The 19361-nt window shown below is 37.5% G+C and overlaps 1 protein-coding gene and 1 non-coding gene across 5 annotated transcripts in view; both read left to right on the plus strand.

The window, feature by feature from the left end:
- Nucleotides 1-19361, plus strand: part of HDAC8 (histone deacetylase 8) — a 209775-nt gene that overhangs the window by 105371 nt on the left and 85043 nt on the right. The window lies entirely within an intron of this gene.
- On the plus strand, nt 5103-5174 carry TRNAA-AGC (transfer RNA alanine (anticodon AGC)). Its single transcript has one exon. It is a non-coding gene; the product is annotated as a tRNA-Ala (tRNA).

Here is a 19361-nt window from a genome sequence, read left to right on the forward strand (position 1 = left end):
AGAGCATTCAGCAATTTCTGACAGCCCATCAATGGACTCTTTTGTTTAAAACAAACAAACAGAAACCTGCTCTAAAGAGCAGAAATAAATCTTAGGAAACAAGAGAGCTTATTAATGCCTCCATTATTGAGTTTTACAAATCCTCTAGAACACTGACACCTGTATTTGACCATTCCGTTATATTTCATAAAGTAGATGTTAGTCCTGTTGCTCTCTTGGTTTTTCAGCCTCAGCTCTATTAACTTGTCTTAGGGTATAATTCTTTCTCAGGGAGGTGGGGTGGAGGTGCTGTCCTGTGTGCTATAGGATGCGAGCAGCATCCCTGCCCTCCACTCACCAGATGCCAGTAGCAGACTCTCTGCATCTCCCTTTTTTGTGTGTGTATGTGGGACAGGTAATTAGGTTTTATTTTATTTTTTTAGAGGAGGTGCTGGGGATTGAACCCAGGACCTTGTGCATACAAAGTATGCACTCTACCACTTGAGCAATACCCTCCCCGCTACACATGTCCCAGTTTTGGCCACTGAGAATGACCCAAACATTGGCCAGATGTCCCTCGGGGGGGAGGCGAAATCACCCCCTGCTGAGGACTGCTGGTTTGTAGCCTTTCCAGTCATCACTCCTGAGTCACTCACAAGCAGAAAGGGCCTAACATCCAGACTTTGAAAAAGCATTTCCTTTTCATGCTTGATTAAGATCCCCTACAATACTTCCCAACTGGGTTGAGCAAGATGATTCATCTCAACAATTAAATTGCTCCCCGAAGTTGTAAAGGTTTTCTTATCTAAGAGACCAAAAGGAAAACTCATAGAGCCCTCCTGTGTTATTGATTGGATAATTGACTTATAGAGTCATTCAGTCATTCAAGGAATATTTATTGCATGCTTACAAGGTGCCAGACACTGTGCCAGATGCTGGGGCTCCAAATACATCATGGAATGTGCAACCCAGTGAGGAAGACAGGCTACCGAACAAGTCAAAAATAAGTGAAAATAATTATGAACTGTGATAAGAACCATGATGGAAGCACACAGTGTGCAGAGGGAGAGACTAACAAAAAGATTTAGACAGGTTCACTAGGAAAGGCCTCTCGGATAATGTGATATTTAAGGCTAGATCTTGAAGAGTGGGAAAAGCCAGCCAGGTTAAAAAAAAAAAAAAAACAGCTGGAGGACAAGAGTTCCAGGCAGAGTAGGCAACCATGTGGAAAGACCCTAATGCAAGGAAGAGCTTGGTGTCTTCTGGGTACTGGAAGAAGGCTACTGCAACTAGTGCTAGTGAATGAGGGGCAAGGGGTAGGAGGTGGAATAGGCAGGGGCCAAACCCTGCAGTGCCCTGTAGACCATGGTGAGAAGTTGGATCTCATCCTTAATAGAGTGGGAAGCCACTGAAGGCTTTTAACTAGGTGAGGTGTCAGGATTTGATGTACATTTTTTTTCTAGTGGAGTTATTGGGGATTGAACCCAGGATCTTATGCATGCTAAGCATGTGCTCTACCACTAAGCTATATCCTCCCTCTGATGTACATTTTAAAACTACTCTGGCTGTGATGTGGAGTGGAGGGTGGGTCATGTGAATGCAAGTATAGAGACCAGTTAGGAGGTCAACACTGGTTAAGAGATGATGTTGACAGCAGTGGAGAGGGAAAGAATGACATATTTTGGAGATGGAACTGACATAAGATGTCAGGGCAAGGGTGAGGGAAATGGAGGAATCAAGGTGTTTGCCTCAAACGTTTAATTGGATGGTGGTGGGATTTTTTGAAATGGGAAAAATAAAATACCAGCGTGGTAAAAGAGAAAGAAATACATTCTTTTCCTGGTCAACTGAGCCACAAAGGTGGATCTCTAAGTAATTATTCAGTGAGAAGGGAAGCATTTCCATTCAACAAGCACCTACTGTATGCTGGGCGCAGTGCTAATTGCCAAGGGTACAAAGAAATAAAGGATACATCCCTGTTGCTCAAAGAACTTGCAGTCCAGCAAGGGATACAGGCAAGACCTAGACAACTTCAATTCACTGTGTTAAATGCTAAGTTAGAGGCGTGCACAGAGTCTATAAAATCACAGAAGAGAGCAAGTTAGTCTGACTGGGGCAGAGGCATGGGGGTCAAGGAGGGTTCCTGATGATGATGTCTGGCTAAGGACTGAGCTGAGAATTAGCCAAGCATGTAAGTGTGTCAAAGCACAGGAGATTAAGGAAACAGCAGTAGAGAGGCACCCAGCCCTGAAACAGCATGATGCCTTTAGGGAATTATAAACAATGCCATATTGCTAGAACAAAAACTTGAAGGCAGGGAATGGGAGGAGATGAGACTAGAAAATAACACTGACAATAGCTAACAATTACTGTGCACTTGTTATATGCCAGGCAGTGTTCAAAGTACCTTGCAGGGCTATATCATGTAATCCTCAGAATTATAATACAAATATGGAAACTGAGACAGAAGGAGATGGGGTACCTTACCCAAAGTTGCACAACATTACAGCTGAGATTCAGAGCAGGCAGTTTAACTCCAGAGCCCAGGCTTTTAACCACAGAAAGCTGTAACTGTCATGCTAAAGAACTGAGAATGTACCTGTTGGCAGTTCTGAGTCAGGGAAGCGCAGTGACGTGGTCAGATCTGTGTTTTGATGAGATGACTCAGGATAGAGTTGAGAGAGCCAGGCTGGAGACTGTTGCAATACACCAGGCAACTGATAAAGAGAGTTTGAGGTAGGGATGAAGACAAGGGAAAGATTTAAGAAACTTTTAGGAGACAGAATTAGCACAACTCAATGATCAATTGGAATCTGAGGGTAAAGGAGAAAGAGAAATGTAGGATGTCACCGTGTTTTCTGGTGTGGATGACTGGATAATGTTACTGCATGTTGAACCCAGAAGGAGATGAGCGAAGTTTTACATGAGTACCAGGTGCCAATAGAACACCTAAGTGGATCTGACCAAGATGCAATTGAATATAAGAGTCTGAAGTCCAGGAGATAAAGTCACAATTGCATATAGATGTGAGTATTAAGAGCACGTGGTTAAAACCAAGAGAGTGAAGAGATTACCTATGGGGAGTGTGTAAGAAGGAGACCATTAGCACCAAGGACGGAATCTTGAAGAATTTCAGTGTTTAAGGGACCAGCAAAAATGAGGTCACAAAGGAGACTAAGAAAGTATGTTAAGGATAAGCAGTATAATGCAGTGACTAAAATCATGGACCGTGGATCCAGGCTGTATGATGTTAGATCCTCCAAGCTCTGCCACATACCAACCTGTGTGCCTTTGGGCAAGTTCCTTCATTTCTCTAAACCTCAATTGTTTGAGGACTAAATGTACATGTAATTAATGTAAAGCCCTCAGAAGAGTGCCTGATAAACACACAGTAAATATTAGCTAAAATTATAAGGAGGAAAACCAAAATAGGATTGTGGAAAACAGAAGTTGAAAGTTTAAAAGATGGAGAGAATTCTGAGATGTATCAGATACAGCTGAGAGGTCCAATAAGATAAGGACTTCCAAGTATGAATCTGAATTTGACAAAATGGAGGCTGTTGGTTGCCTTGATGAGAAGAACGTCAATGAATGGAAGAGCCAGAGGCCAGACCAGAGTAGATTGAGTGGTGAATAGAAGGTAAAGGAAATGACACCAACAGGTAGGGCTAACTCTTTCCAGAAGCTTGCCATTTAAGAGAAAATCTCGAGTGAAGAAAGTAATATATATAAAGAGATTCACCTTAGCTTTTTTTATGATAGCAAAAACACAGAACTGTCCTAAATGTCCAAGAATGAAGGGATGAGTGGTCAAGTAGCAGGGTTGGGGAATGTGGTAAATATTGGAGCAGTAATTGAGAAGACTGGGAGAAGGAACTGACCAGGAGCTGACCAGAGACAGGCAAAAATATCATGAAGAAGTCCACACAGTGCATCTGAAGTTGGAAACCCTAGATTGGTGATACCAGTCTCTCCAGGGGTGCAGTTTTCTTCAATAGTGACAGAACAGAGAAGGCACACTGTGGGGGCTGATGTGGAGTGGAGACAATTCCAGACAGATGGGACAAAGGGACAGAAGTTGAAGGTGACGGTGAAAGAGGGTTCAAGATTATAATTGTGTCATCTAGGCTGGATGTGGGGCAAAAGGGGGACAGGCAAACCAGGGGACAATAAGGATCAGGGCACTGGGGTGTCTTTGTGAGGTCAGAAAGCAGAGAGTGGGGTGAAGGCACAAGAAAATTGGTAAGACTAGAACTTGGACTCAAAGTGTAAGATATTGGAGGCAACATGGTAGAAAGGATATAGATGTTAAAATCAGACATCCTGGAATTTGAATTACAGCTCTAATATGGAAGAGTTATATGAGTTTAGACAAGTTCCTTGAACTCTATAAACTTCTGTTTTCTTATGTGTGAAGTAAGTATAATGACAGCTCACAGAAAAACTGGCACATGGTCATGGGTCGATAGCTGTTAGCCCCCTTCTCTCCCATTCAACACTTATTGGGCACTGATCATGAAACAGTCTTTTCTGGTGACACCACAATCAAGGTCACTTCACTTCCTTTTAGGGACTCACGGATTAGCAAAAAGTGACACAAATACAAAGAGGTAAATAACAATACAATGTAAACAGAGAAATTACAGTTTCGTTGCTAAGTCCGATTAGAGCAGGATGAACTCAGGACTATGGGGACCCAGTGAAGGTGTGACGAATAGTACCTAATGAAGTGAGGGAAGGCTTTCCCACAAAGCTGTTCAGAAACCAACTTTTAGTTCTAATGTTGCTTGAAAGAAAGTAGCAGGAAATGGGGATATGACCCTTTAAGGGGAAACAGATGAGAAGCTTTGGCTTTTATTTTCCTAGACAGGATTCCAAGGGGCAACAGGTTCAAGAGACGGTGTTTGTTGAAGGAAAGTGACCTGTGTGGGTCTGTTAACTGAGAAGTACGGAATGAAGTGAGAGGTATTGAAGGTGATTGAAAGGTAGTCCTTAAGAGTTCAAGGATCCAGGAGAGGTAAAATCCTGAGCCCAGGTTAGTGGTTTACTCCTAAACAGGATACAAAATAACCCTTTCCCTAGAATGAAGGGAAAGGAAAAAAGATAAAAATAGACATAGATGGGGGAGTATAGCTCAGTGGTAGAGCTCATGCTTAGCATGCATGAGGTCCTGGGTTCAATCCCCAGTACCTCCATTTAAATAAACAAACAAACAAACAAACCTAATTACCTTCCCCCCAACGCAGAATAAAACCTTAAAAATAGACGTAGATAATTGACATTGAAAAAGAGGAAAGAAGTCAATGTCTGGAAACGGCGTTCTATCTGTATGCAATTTTTCTTGGTTTTTATAAACTGAAACTATTTCCTTAATATGTTCACAACAATTTTTGTCTTCACAACAATTTTGAAGCGCTAATTCCTACAACTGATAGAGCTGTCAACCATTGGCAAAACGGAAACAGAAAGAAAGAGCCTCCAAGCCCACCCGTCTGCACCTGGGCAAAGCAGGTGCTGAAGGCTGCAGCCGCTGGAGAGGACAGTGGCAGGGAACAGCAACCTCCTCTCACTGGCTTTTCACCTTCAGTTCTTGACTGCTTACTATGTGAGGCCCCACTGCCCGTTTTAATCTTCATTTGCTCCGATCCACACGCATGCCTACCACATGAAGACATTTTTCAATTTGAATCTCGCTCACTTCTGAAGAGAACGGGCAGCCTCCAGGGCAGCTGTGCTGACTTCATGGGCCCAAAAGCATTTAGCTGCATTGAGCTCATTCCTGACCTTTGCAGCTGGCAGCTCTCCATTTCTGGAATAGTATCCCACAGTTACTTCACTGGCATGCACCTCCAGGAAGTAGACCTTTGGAAATGAGACTTGCTGGCAGTGATATGGAGCTAGCATCTCAGCCTCATCCCCGCAGGAACATGGTAGGGAGTAGACTCAGGCACTGGGAATTTACCGGTATTAGGCTGCTTTGTGCCTAATACCTCTTCAGATTGCACTATTTAATAAAATCAGAGGAATTCATTAAAATTGCATTGTAGAGACCTTCAGGTAATTGCTGCTTTCTTGCTTCTGCTCTAAGCACATGCCAAGGTAACAAAATGTCTGTACAAATTGGAACCGGACTCCTTGTCCTTTTGCTATTAACATGAAAAATATCTACATTTCCTGCCAGATCACACATTGGCCTTGTAAACTTTAGGACTTTTTTATAACCAGGAGAAAAACTTCCAGGGGAGGAAGAATAGCCTCAGAAGGAGATAGAATTTCTTCCAAGGTGGTGAAGGAAACAATTTCTCCTTAGAGGAGTACAGCAGAGGGATGAGATCTAGGGAGGTGAAGAGACTCCGCTTCTGTAAAGGGAATTAGCAGACCTCACTGAAAAGAAGCATTAAAAAAAAAAAAGGAAACTTAACATTGAGCACCTATTATATGCCAGGAACTATGCTCGAGGTTTTCACAGGTCTCATTTCATTTAACCCTCACAACCTCATGAGGTATTTATCTACATTGATAGAAGAGGAAACTTTATCTTAAAGAGCTAGCTGATTGGCTCCAAGGTTGCACAGCTAGTGAGTGAATAGTAGAGGGGAGCAAGGGAGGGTCCAGGAAGATACTTGGGCAAGAGAGTAGATCCCTGTTACCTCATTTTGAAGCTAGAGGATTGGTTTCTTTTGTGACCCATTCATTGTATCAGTGGGCATCCCTTTCTTACTCCTGGAGACCTTAGACTGGAAGGTTAATAATCATTTTTAAAAAGGAACTAGCCTTCTTTGGTCACTTTGACCACTTTGCTCTTGCCTCCATGTTTATTCTCTTAAATCCCCCAAGCCAATCTTCCAGACTACTCACTTCCTCAACTAATTAACAAGCATCCTCTATTCTTTCTAATCATTTGTTGGTTCATTAGTTCAACCAACAGTCATTTATTAAATGACTGCTATGTGTCAGCATTCTTCTGAGTACTAGAAAAAAAAGTGAAGAGCCAGTTCCTGCTCTGGAAAGATTCAGAATCTAAAGGGAGGCCACAGACGTGGAAACACTGGCTTAAATCCTATTATAGAGGTCATTGGTGGATCCAGATTTTGTAGGCCTGAAGCTTACATAGTTTTTTGGGTTTTTTTTTTTTTTTTTTTTTTGGTGGTGGAGTGGGGGAGCTATTTAAGGAAAAGAACATAAAATTATGAATATAGAATTAGGTGCAAGTGAATATTTAGAATTATAAAAGAAACTAAAACAGCTTACAAATTTGAAAAACCTGAAGTGTACTACAGACATCACAAAATCCAAAACCATTCTAACATGTGTTTTATTAATTAAACGCATGATGAAGCTCTAGTATTTTTTTCCTACATTTTTTTGGCTGCATATGCTTCTGTAATGTCATTTTCAATAGAAAGAATAGAAAGATAATTTAATCACTCCTCTAGTGTGTTTGGTAAATATTTGTTTTTTATTACTGATAGATGGTGTATTCATGTGCCCAGATTTCAATAACAAAATACCACAGAAACAATGACTTTAACAACAGAAACTTATTTCCCATCATTCTGGAGGCTTCAGGTCCCAGATCAAGGTCCAGCAGAGTTCAGTTTCTGGTGAGAGCCTTTCATGGCCTTTTCTCTTAGTGCACACAGAGAGGGAGAAAGAGCTCTCTCGCTTCTGCTTCTTATAAGGCCACCAATCCAAGGGGATCAGGACCCTACACTTAGGATCTCATTTAACCTTAATTACCTTCTAAAGGCCCTATCTCCAAATACTGACACATTGAGTATTAGGACTGCAGCATATGAATTTTGGGGGGTGAGGCATAATTCAGTCCATAGCAGATGAGATTCATAAAACAGGTGACTATACACACAGCTGTACTCACTATTTGTAATACTGCTAGGAGGTTTGGACTCTTCAAAAACAGGAATTTTGATACATTTTATTTTGCATGATTTCCATGAAAAAAGAGAAATATCGATTTATTTATACTTGTATATGCTGTATTGACTATATTTTTGAAAAGGGAAGACTTTCATTTTGACTAGGCATCATTAAAAATACAATCCTCCACTTAAAATTTAAATATGATGATTAGATGGATTAGATAGACTAACTTTGGACTTTATACATTTCAAACTTTGTTTCTCCTCTGCTACCCATGTCTAAGAACAGGCACTTTAGAGTATATGTGTATCACTATACTACCTCTGGCTCTGTCTTTTTTGTGTAAAGATGCTGAATGAGTCAAGACATTGGCTTATGGGAGCATTCCTGAAGCCATTCCTATACCATTAGCAATAAATTAACAATACACATACGTTATTGCAAATCATATAAATATATCCCACTAAACCCAAGCTAAATCTGTCTACAACTCAACTTCCTCTTAGCCACTCCAGTGCCGCCCTTCACAAGGTGGAGGAAGAGTCAGGCTGGAGAAAAGTCTTAACTGAATATGGTTAAATATCTTACTCTGCAAATTAGAAATATATATATAGCCTTATAAAAATAATGTTAGGGCCCTTCCCAGGACCTTGGAAAGGGTCTTTCCAAGTGAGGGACTTTGAAGATTTATGATTAACTTCATGGTAAATTAACTTCCAAAGAAAGATATATTCAAGTTGTTCTAGGTGATCAGCAAAAGCTTCACAAGGGAAGTAATATTTGAGCTGACTCTTTAAAGGTACTCAAGATGGAGGACATTTCAGGAAAAGTGATTGCATGTACAAAGCCAGAGAGAAGGAAAAGAACACAGGGTTTGGGGGAACTATAAATAGTTTACTATGTCTGGAGGGCATCTGAGGGAATAGTGGAAGATGAAGCAGCACGGGCAGACCTGCAACAGAAAGAGATGAGTCTCCTGGAAAGTCACAGAAACCCCTGCTTACATCCTTCTCTAAGCTGCCTTAAGTTCTCTGATCTTCATTGGGAGGAAGATGTTAATTTTATCTGTTCCTATGAGGGGTGTGCTAGAACAACTAGACAGAAAATCAGGAAAGATAAAGAAGAACTCAACACCACCATCAAACAAGAGGATCTAATTGACATTTATAGAACACTTCACCCAATAAGAGCAGAATATACATTCTTTTCAAGCACCCATGGAACATATACCAAGATAGACCATATCAAAAATGATGGAGGAGGCAATGCCAAACTCCCATCACTCCACAGAAACATAGAAAAACAAACAGAAACTGTCAGAAACAACTTGGTCAAAACTCTGGGAAACAGTCAAAGGTTTACAGCAATCAGGCAAATGCCAAATCAAGGAAAAGTCAACTTTAAAATGTTAAGAAACCACACTGAGTTACCACTTAATACCCATTAACACGGCTGTTATTTTTAAAAAGGAAAATAACAAGTGTTGGTGAGGATGTGAGAAAAATGGAACCTTTGTGCCCTGCTGATGGGTAAAACTGTGCAGCTACTGTGGAAAACAGCTTCATGGTTCCCCTAAAAGTTAAACATAGAACTACCATATGATCCAGCAATTCTACCTCTAGGTATATTTCCAAAATAACTGACAGCAGATACTTGTATATCAATGTTATTACAGCATTATTTTGAAAAGCCAAAAGGTAGAAACAACCCAAATATACATCAAAAAATAAGTGGAAAAATAAACATGGTATTTACATACAATGGAATATTATTCAGCCTTTAAAAGAAATTAAATTCTAATACATACTACAACATGGATCAACCTTAAAAACATTATGCTAAGTGAAATAAGCCAGATACAAAATGGCAAGCATTGTATGAATCCACTTATATGAGGTACTCAGAATAGGCAAATTCATAGAGACAGAAAGTGGGTTGAGAGTTTACCAGTGGCTAGGGGGAGGGAGAAATAGGCAGTTATTGTTTAACAGGTACATAGTTTATGTTTAAGATGATGAAAAAGTTCTGGAAATGCCTCATGGTGAATGTACTTAATGCCACTGAACTGAACCATTTGAAATGGCTAAAGTGGTTTTTAAAAATTCAACAAGATGTTGGAAGACATAGTTGAAGAAATCCCTAAGAAAACAGAATTAAAAGGTATGGAGATGAGAAATAGAAAAGAGAAAAATAAGAAAAGTAGAGAATTAATCCATGAGGCCCAACATCCAATAAAGAGTAATTTCTGAGAAGAAAATTAAGGGGAGGAAATTATCAAAGAAATAATAAAAGAAAATGTACGCCAAACCTAAGGACATAACTTTCCAGACTGACGGGGCCCACTGGTTGCCCAGAACCATGAAGGAAAAACAGATCTCAAGACATATCATAAAACTTTAGAACAAAGGGGAAAAGAGATTATCCTAAAGGCCTTTTAAGGCTTCCAGGGAGAAAACTTTCAGGTCAAAATCACAATGGCTTTGGACGTCTTATAAACAATAATGAAAGCTTGAAGACATAGGGCCTGGAATTCTATACCCAACCAAACAACCAATCAATTGCAAAGATAGAATACAGACATTTTCAGACATGCAAGTTCAGGACTCTTGGAGTAGGTGCCCAACAAAATGAGGGCAATAAATCTGAAAAGAGGAAGGCATATGATCAAGGAAACAGAGGATCCAGTACAGGAGAGAACAGCAAGGATTTCTCAGGATGATAGGGAAGGGAAGATCTCCCATACCAGCTACGCAAAAGGCCTAGAAATTAAACAGTCCAGATTGGAGTGCTCCAAGGGAAAGCCTCTGAGGGGAAGGTGGAATTCCCAGATTGCCTGGTGTGGTTGACAGCACTGAGAGGAATAGTACAGTTTTGTCAAAGAGTGTCGCCTGAGTTAGTGATAAATACATAGAAATGGATATACATTAGTGATAAGTACATAGAAAGCTAAACAATGTATATAAGGTGAGGTAATTATTAATTCCAGGAAAAAAAAAACTTCCAAGGAAGGAAAAGTAGCCATACTATATAGCACAAGGCTCAGCTATTAGAAGTATTTCTTGTCACCATAATTTAAACATTGAATGTCAGTTTGGCCAACAATTCAGGAATAATTAAATGTGGAGTGCGAGACAAGGTGAAATGTGTGTGTTGATGGATGTAGGAGATAGTAGTAGGACTCAATCATAGAAGGAAGCCAATAGAGTGTATCAAATATTGAAAAAACAACTAGCAGTCTTCTTGTGTTATTTGAACATACAGAGAAATACTAGAAGCAACTAAAAGAATGAAATGTGACTGTTTCTGGGGAGTGGGAATTGGAAATGTGAAGGGATAAGGTAGACAACTGCTGTGTGTCATCATGAGACTTAGGTAGTATTTGACTTTGTAAACTGTGTGCGTATTACTAAACTACCACTTTGATCAAAACACAAATAAAATTTAAAAGTTCAGGGTCATATCAAGGTGTACCCTGTAATTGTCCAAATGCAATGCCCACTGGGATAAATTGTTAAAGAAAAATAACTCATGATACAAGTAAAAAGATACCCAATTTTTTAATGGTAAGAAAGCTTTCTGGCATTTTTATTTGTCCTTGTCCTATTCCCATCTGAACTGAGCAGCATTCTTGAAAACAAAAGCTCTCATTCCTAGTTTGCAACCCTGAATGATGGTTCAAGAGGGAAGAGAGCAGACCTTCTTTGAAAATTATTGTGTAGATCTTTTTCAACCTGTCAGGGGCTACCTGGATGACAGATGCAGGGTACTCATCTCTGTTGCACCTAACTTGGATTTCAACTAGGTCAGAAAAGTGGGTGAGCATTGCTTGAAAACATCATAAGGTAGATGAACAACCCACAGATGCCTGAGGCAAAAGATTACAGTTTAGACATAAAGTAGACAACCTAAAGCTTGGGGGGAAATGCCACGGAGAATGTTTCTTTGGAAAATTAAGACAGTCAAAAGCACCTGTGTATGTGGGGAAATGCTCAGGGCAGGGCACCTAGCATGCTCAGAAAAGACCTAGAGGACCATAAAGACCAGAAGAGGTGTTTTGTTTGTCTGTTTTAAAATCTCCTGGCATTCAGGAAAATCTGTCAAAATGCTAGGAATTCACTAGAAGCTTCAGGCGTAAGATAAAAATCAGTGAACTTGAAGATAGGATGATTGAAATTATCCAGTCCAAGGGACACAAATAAAAAAGAATGAAGGTTAACAAAGCCTAAGGGACCAATGGGACACCATTATGGGAGTCCCAGAAGGAAAAGAGAGAGAGAAAGTCAGAAAGAGTGAAGAAATAAAGGTACAACTTCCCAAATTTGATGAAAGACCTTATCCACACATCCAAAAAGCTCAGTGAATTCCAAGGAGGATAGATGCAAAGAGATCCACAGCAAGACTCATTATATTCAAACTTTTGAAAGACAAAGGGAGAGTCTTGAAAGCAGCAAAAGAGAACCAACTAGTCACGTACAAGGAATCCTCAGTAAGATTAATATCTGATTTCTCATCAGAGAACATGGAGGCCAGAAGGCAGTTGGTTGACATATTTAAATCACTGAAAGAAAAAAAAAACTGTCAACTAAGAATTCTATATTCAGCAAAATTCTCCTTCAAAATTGAGGGAGATATTAAGACATCCCCAAATAAACAGAAGTTGAGGGAGTTTGTTAACACTTAGACCTGCCCTAGGAAAAAATGGAGAAAAAAAGTCCTTCAGGTTGAAATGAAAGGACATTAGACAGTAGCCTGAAGCTATATAAAGAAATAAAGTTCTCTGGTAAAGAGAAAGACATGGGCAAACATAACAACTAGTACTGTTGTATTTTTGCTTTGAGACTCCACTCTTTAATTTCCACATGACTTAAAAGACGAATGCATAAAAAAAATTATAAACCTATGCTATTGGGCACACAATGTTTAAAAATGTAATTTGTGACAACAACATCATAAGGAAGGGGATGGAACTAAATAATAGCAGAGTTTTTATATTCTATTGAAGTTAAATTGGTATCAATGCAACCTATATTATATAAATTTGGGATGTTAAATGTAATCCCCATGGTAACTACAAAATAAATGTTTTTTGAATGTACAAATGGAAATGAGAAGAGAATCGAAAAGGTTCACTACAGTCAACTAAATACAAAAGAAGGCATTAATGTATTAAATGAGAGACAAAAATAGGTATAAGATAAAGAGAAAACAAATAACAAAATGGCAGAAATCCTTCTTTATCAGTAAACACATTAAATGTAAATGAATTAAATCCTCTAATCAAAAGGCAGAGATTGGGCAAAGTGAATTAAAAAAAGAAATCATGGTCCAAGTGTATGCTATCTATGAGAAATTTACTTTGGATCTAAAGAAATAAGTAGATTGAAAGTAAAAGAATGGAAAAAAATATTCCATGCAAATGGTAACCAAAAAGAGCTAAGGTGTCCATACTAATATCAGACAAAATAGACTTGAAGTGAAAAACTGTTACAAGAGACAAATTAAGACATTATATATTGATAAAAGGATCAATTCATCAGAAATATATAGCAATTATAAGCCTACTTATACCATACAAAAGAGCCTCAAAACATAGAAAGCAAACATTTACAGAAATGAGCAGAGAAAAAGGCAGTTCTACTATGATATTTGGAGACTTCAAAATGCTACTTTTTTTTTAATATTTAAGTATATTCCTTTTACAATGTTGTGTCAATTTCTGGCAAAATACCACTTTTCCGTAATGGATAGGACATCTAGACATAAAGACACTGAGGAAATAGAGGACTTAAAAAGCATTATAAACCAATTAGACCAAAAAGATATATAGAGAGAACATTGCCCCCAACAACAGCAGAATGCACATTCTTTTCAAATGCACGTGGAACATTCCCTGGGATAGACCATATGTTAGGCCAAAAAAGAAGTTTCAGTAAATTTAAGAAGATTGAAATCATACAAACTGTCTTCTCCAACCACAGTGGAATACAGCTAAAAAGCAACAACAAAAAGGAAAGTGAAAAAAATTTAAATATGTGGGAATTAACCAACACATTCTTAAATTAGCCAGTAGACCAAAGAAGAAAACACAATGGAAAATGGAAAATAATTTGCAATGAGTGAAAATGAAAACACAACATACCAAAACTTATGAGATGCAGCAAGAGCCATAATCAGAGGGAAATTTATACCTGTAAATGCCTACATTAAAAAGAAGATCTCAAATCAATATCCTACCTTTACATCTTGAGGAACTTGAAAAAGAAGAGGTAACTAAATCCAAAGTTAGCAGAAGGAAGGAAACAACAAAAATTACAGTAGAGAGAAATGAAATGAAGAATAGGAAAACAATACAGAGAATGAGCAAAACCAAAAGTTGATTCTTTGAAAAGAGCAACAAAATTGACAAATCATAGCTAGACTGATAAAGAAAAAAGAGAAAAGATGCAAATAACTAAAATCAGAAATGAAAGGAAAGACATTACTACCAATCTAAGAGAATTCAGCTAACAATTTTATGCTAACAAATTAGATTGCTTAGCAAAATACTGGCAAACTGAATACAACTGCATGTTAAAATGATTATACACCATGACCGAGTGGAATTTAACTGAGGTATGAAAGGATGATTCAACATCAGAAAATGAATTGGTATAATACATCACATTAATATAATAAAGGGGAAAGTTCACATGACCTTCTACACTGATGCTAAGAGGGCATTTGACAAAATTCAATGCCCTTTTATGATAAAAGCATTCTTATGATAAAAGAATGCTAGGAATAAAGGGAAATGTCCTCAACATGATAAAGGGCATTTATGAAAAACCTACAGCTAACATAATCAATGATAAAAGACTGAAAGCTTTCCCCATAAGATTGGGAATAAGACAAGACACCCACTTTTACCACTGCTATTCTACATTATACTAGGGTTTCTAGCCAGAGCAATTAGACAAGAAAAAGAGAAATAAAAAGCATCAAAATTGGAAAGCAAGTAATAAAACTCCCCCTATTCACAGATGACATGATCATACATATAGAAAATCCCAAAGAAAACACATGAAAGCTACTAGAGCTAATAAATAAATTCAGCAATTTTGCAGGTTACAATACCCACACACAAAATCAGATGTATTTTTATATACCAGCAGTGAAAAATCCAAAAAGTTTTAAGAAAACAATTCCATTTACAATAGCATCCAAAAGAATACAGTAGCCAAGAGTAAATTTAACCAGGGAGTTGTGAAAGACTGGCACACTGAACTCAATAAAATATTTGCTAAAAGAAATTAAAGAAGACCTAAATAAATGGAAAGGCATCCTATATTCATGGATTGTAAGACTTAATATTATTAATATGTCATATTACCCAAAGCAGCCTACAGATTCAATGCAATCCCTATCAAAATCCCAACAGCCTTTTATTACAGAAATGAAACGGGCAATCCTGAAATTCATATAGAATTTCAAGAGGCTCCAAATAACCAAAACAATCTTGAAAAAGAACAAAGTTAGAGGACTCACACTTCCCAGTTTCATAACTTACCACAATGATACAGTAATCAAAACAGTGTGGTATTGGCATAAGGATAGACATATAGACCAATGGTATAGAATTGTAAGTCCAGAAATAAACCCATATATCTATGGCCAGTTAATTTTCAACAAGGGTTCATTTAATGGGATAAGAATCATCTCTTCAACAAATGGTGTTTGGACAACTGGATATTCACATGCAAGACAATGAAGTTGGACACCTACCTCTTACCATATACAAAATGTAACTCACAATAGATCACTCATCTAAATATAAGACCTAAAACCATAAAACTCTTAGAAGAAAACATAAAACTTCATGATTTTGGAATTGGCAGCAGATTCTTAGATATGGCAACCAGAGGAAAAAAATACATAAATTTTACTTTATCCAAATTAAAAACTATTGTGCATCAAAGGACATTATCAAGAAGGTGAAAAGGCAATCTACAGAATGGGAGAAAATATTTGCAAATCATCTGAAAACTATTTACTATCTATAAAATATAAAGAATAGACTCAGTAACATGGCAAATAACTCATTTTTTAAATAGGCAAAGTAACTAAATATGCATTTCTCTAAAGAAGATTTACAAATGACCAATGAGCACTTGAAAAAAATGCTCAACATCATTAGTTATTAGGGACCCACAAATCAAAACCCCAGTGAGAAACTACTTTACACCTACTAAGATAGCTATAATTTTAAAAATGGAAGTGACAAGTGTTAGTGGGGATGTGGAGAAATTGGAACTTGTAAATTGCTGCTGGGAATGTAAAATGGCACAGCCACTGTAGATAACAGTTTGGTGGTTTCTCATAAAGTTAAGGATAAAATTACCCAACAGTTACACTCCAAGTAATATACCCAAAAGGACTGAAAACAGGGACTCAAACATACTTGTATGCCAGTGTTTATTGTAACATTATTCACAATAGCCAAAAGGACATTTGGGTGAAACAGCCCAAATGTCCATCAGTAGATGAATGGATAAACAAAATGGTGTATCTATACAATGAAATACTACTCAGCCATAAAAAGAAATTATGTTCTGATAATTGAAAGCATTGTACCAAGTGAAATAATCCAGACACAATGGGACAAATATTATATGATTCAACTTACACAAAATATATACAATAGGCAAATTCATATAGACAGAAAATAGGTTAGAAGTTACCCCCAGAAGCTGGGGGAAGAGGAATGGGGAGTTATTGCCTAATGAGTACAGTAATTCTTGTTTGGGGTGATGAAAAAGTTTTAGAAGTAAATAGTCATGATAATTCCACAATATTATGAATGTACTTAATGCCACTGAATATTACGCTTAAAGTGGTTGCAATAGAATTTTTCTGTTTTATATAGTTTATCACAATGATATCAAAAATAAAAATTTAAAATTAAAGGTAGACTATATTATGGACCATAAAAGAAATCTCAACAAATTTAAAAGAAGGAAATCAAACAGGGTATATAATCTGATCAAAATGGATTCGAAGAAATTAATAAAAGAAAGGTAATAGGATAATCTCCAAACAGACACTTAAAGAACACACTTCTGAATAAATCTCATGGAAAATCAAAAATTACATTAACTAGAATTGAAATGAAAATACAACATAGCAATTTTTTTTAAATTTATTAATGGAGGTACTGGAGATTGAACCCAGGACCTCATGCATGCTAAACATGTGCTCTACCACTGAGCTATACCCTCCCCTGCCAACATATCAAAATTTGTGGGACACAGCTAAATCAGTGCTGAGGGGGAAATTAATAGCACCAAATCTTTAATTTAAAAAAGATGATGATCTCAATTCAATCATTTAAGTTGCCATCTTAACAAACTAAGAAGAGCACAATAAACCCAAAGCAAGTAGGAGGAAAGAAATAATAAAGAGCAGAAGCAAAATGAAACTGAAAACAAAAATAGTATAGAAGCTCAAGGAAAGAAAAAGGTGGTTCTCTGAAAACATCAATAAAATTGAAAAATCTCTACCAGGACTGACAAACTAAAAAACAGAGAAGACATAAATTGCCAAAATCAGGAATGAAATGGGGTATCATCACAAACCCTGCAGACAAAAAAAGAGTCGTAACAGAATATATCTAATAGCTCTACACACATTAACTCGACAAGTTAAATAAAATGAACTACTTCCTCAAAACCACATACTACTGCATCTCACCAAATATGAAATTATTTGAATGGCCTATAACTTACTATGGAAATTGAATTTGTATTTGAAAACTCCCCAAAAAGAACTCCCCAGGTCCAAATGGTTTCACTCGAGAACTCTACCAAGTGTTTAAAGAAGAATTCACACCAAACCTATACAATCTTTCCAGCAAATAGATGAGGAGGAAACACTTCACAAGTCATATCATTAAACCAGTGTTATCCTGATACCAAAACCAGACAGAGACAGTACAAAAAAGGAAAGCTACAGATCAGTGTCTCTGCTCTGTTTATTCCATGGCTGACAAAATCTCAGAAGCATACACAACAAAAAGAGAAAAATAAAACTATCCCTGTTTGCAAATGACATTTTTGTCTGCAATAGAATATCCCAAGGAATCTACAAAAAACTAGAACTAATCAATGTGTTCAACAAGGTCTCAGGATACAAGATCGACATACAAAAATCAATTGTATTTCTACATACTGTCCATGAGCACATGGAAACCAAAACTAAAAATACAATGCCATTTACAATCATTTTTTCTAATGCAAATCTTATGTGTAAATCTGACAAAATATGTACCAGACTTGTGTGCTAAAACTGCAAAACACTGATGAAAGAAATCAAAGATCTAAATTCATGCAGAAACATACCATGTTCATGGATTAGAAGACTCAACATAGTAAAGATGTCAATTCTTTTCAAATTCATGTACAGGTTTAGTACAATTTATCAAAATTCCAGTATGTTTTTTGAAGATATAGACACAATTATTATAAAATTTATGTGGGAATAATAAAGGAACTAGAATAGCTTAAACAATTTTATAAAGGAACAATGAAGTGGGAGGAATCACTTTACCAATTTTAAGACAATATATAGCTACCATAAGACTGTGTGGTATTGGCAAAGGAATAGGCACATCAAAAAAACAAAATAAAGATCCCAGAAACAGACCCACACAAATACAGCCAACTGATTTTTGACTAAGGTCCAGAAACAATTCAATGGAGGAAAGACAGCCTTTTCAATAAATAGTGCTGGAGCAGGTGGACATCCACCCACAAATTGGTAAATTTCATTTATGAGGAAGTAGAAATTTATTTTACTGTTTTTGCAGCTCTTCTGTAGATTGGAAATTTTTCAAAATAAAAAAAAATGGGGCAGAGACATATAAAAGAAATTGCAGTCCCATTAATTTACAATGGAAGATATACATGTCACTTAACCACAATAGTCTTTTCTACCTCAAGGGCATTTCTTTCCCAGGATCAAGAGACCTAGGAAACTGAACTCGTAAGTCAGAAGGTTATTTGATGAGCATGGAGTCGGAGTGAAGGAAGAAGACTCTTTCATAACTGAGTCTACATCCTTAGGGACTGCTGTGTGAGTGTCTGTCATCGTGGTCTACCCAGCTCCCTCTGCTGTCCAGCCGCTGTACAATATACTCATTTCCCTTCCCCATTCTTTACTGCCCCTCTGCAGAGTGAGTTGGGGGTACTGAACAAACAAAACAGTAACACATCTTTACTATCTAATGCCTCTTTTTCAAATAACTCATACACCACCTTTCCATGACATGTTTCTTCAGTTTACAGTAAAGCTGATTGGATTGCAGCTTTCTTCAAGTACATTCCAGTCCTGCAGATATGCCCTGATCACCTTGATTATACTTGGAGACTTCCCAAGTCTCCATCAGCAACACATCTACAACCATGTCATTGTGTTATTCCACTCTCAGAGTCATTCTGAGCCTTTCTTCAAATCCCCGGGTCACCTTA

Source organism: Camelus bactrianus, chromosome X (assembly GCF_048773025.1).
Source record: "Camelus bactrianus isolate YW-2024 breed Bactrian camel chromosome X, ASM4877302v1, whole genome shotgun sequence".
Taxonomy (NCBI): Eukaryota; Metazoa; Chordata; class Mammalia; order Artiodactyla; family Camelidae; genus Camelus; species Camelus bactrianus.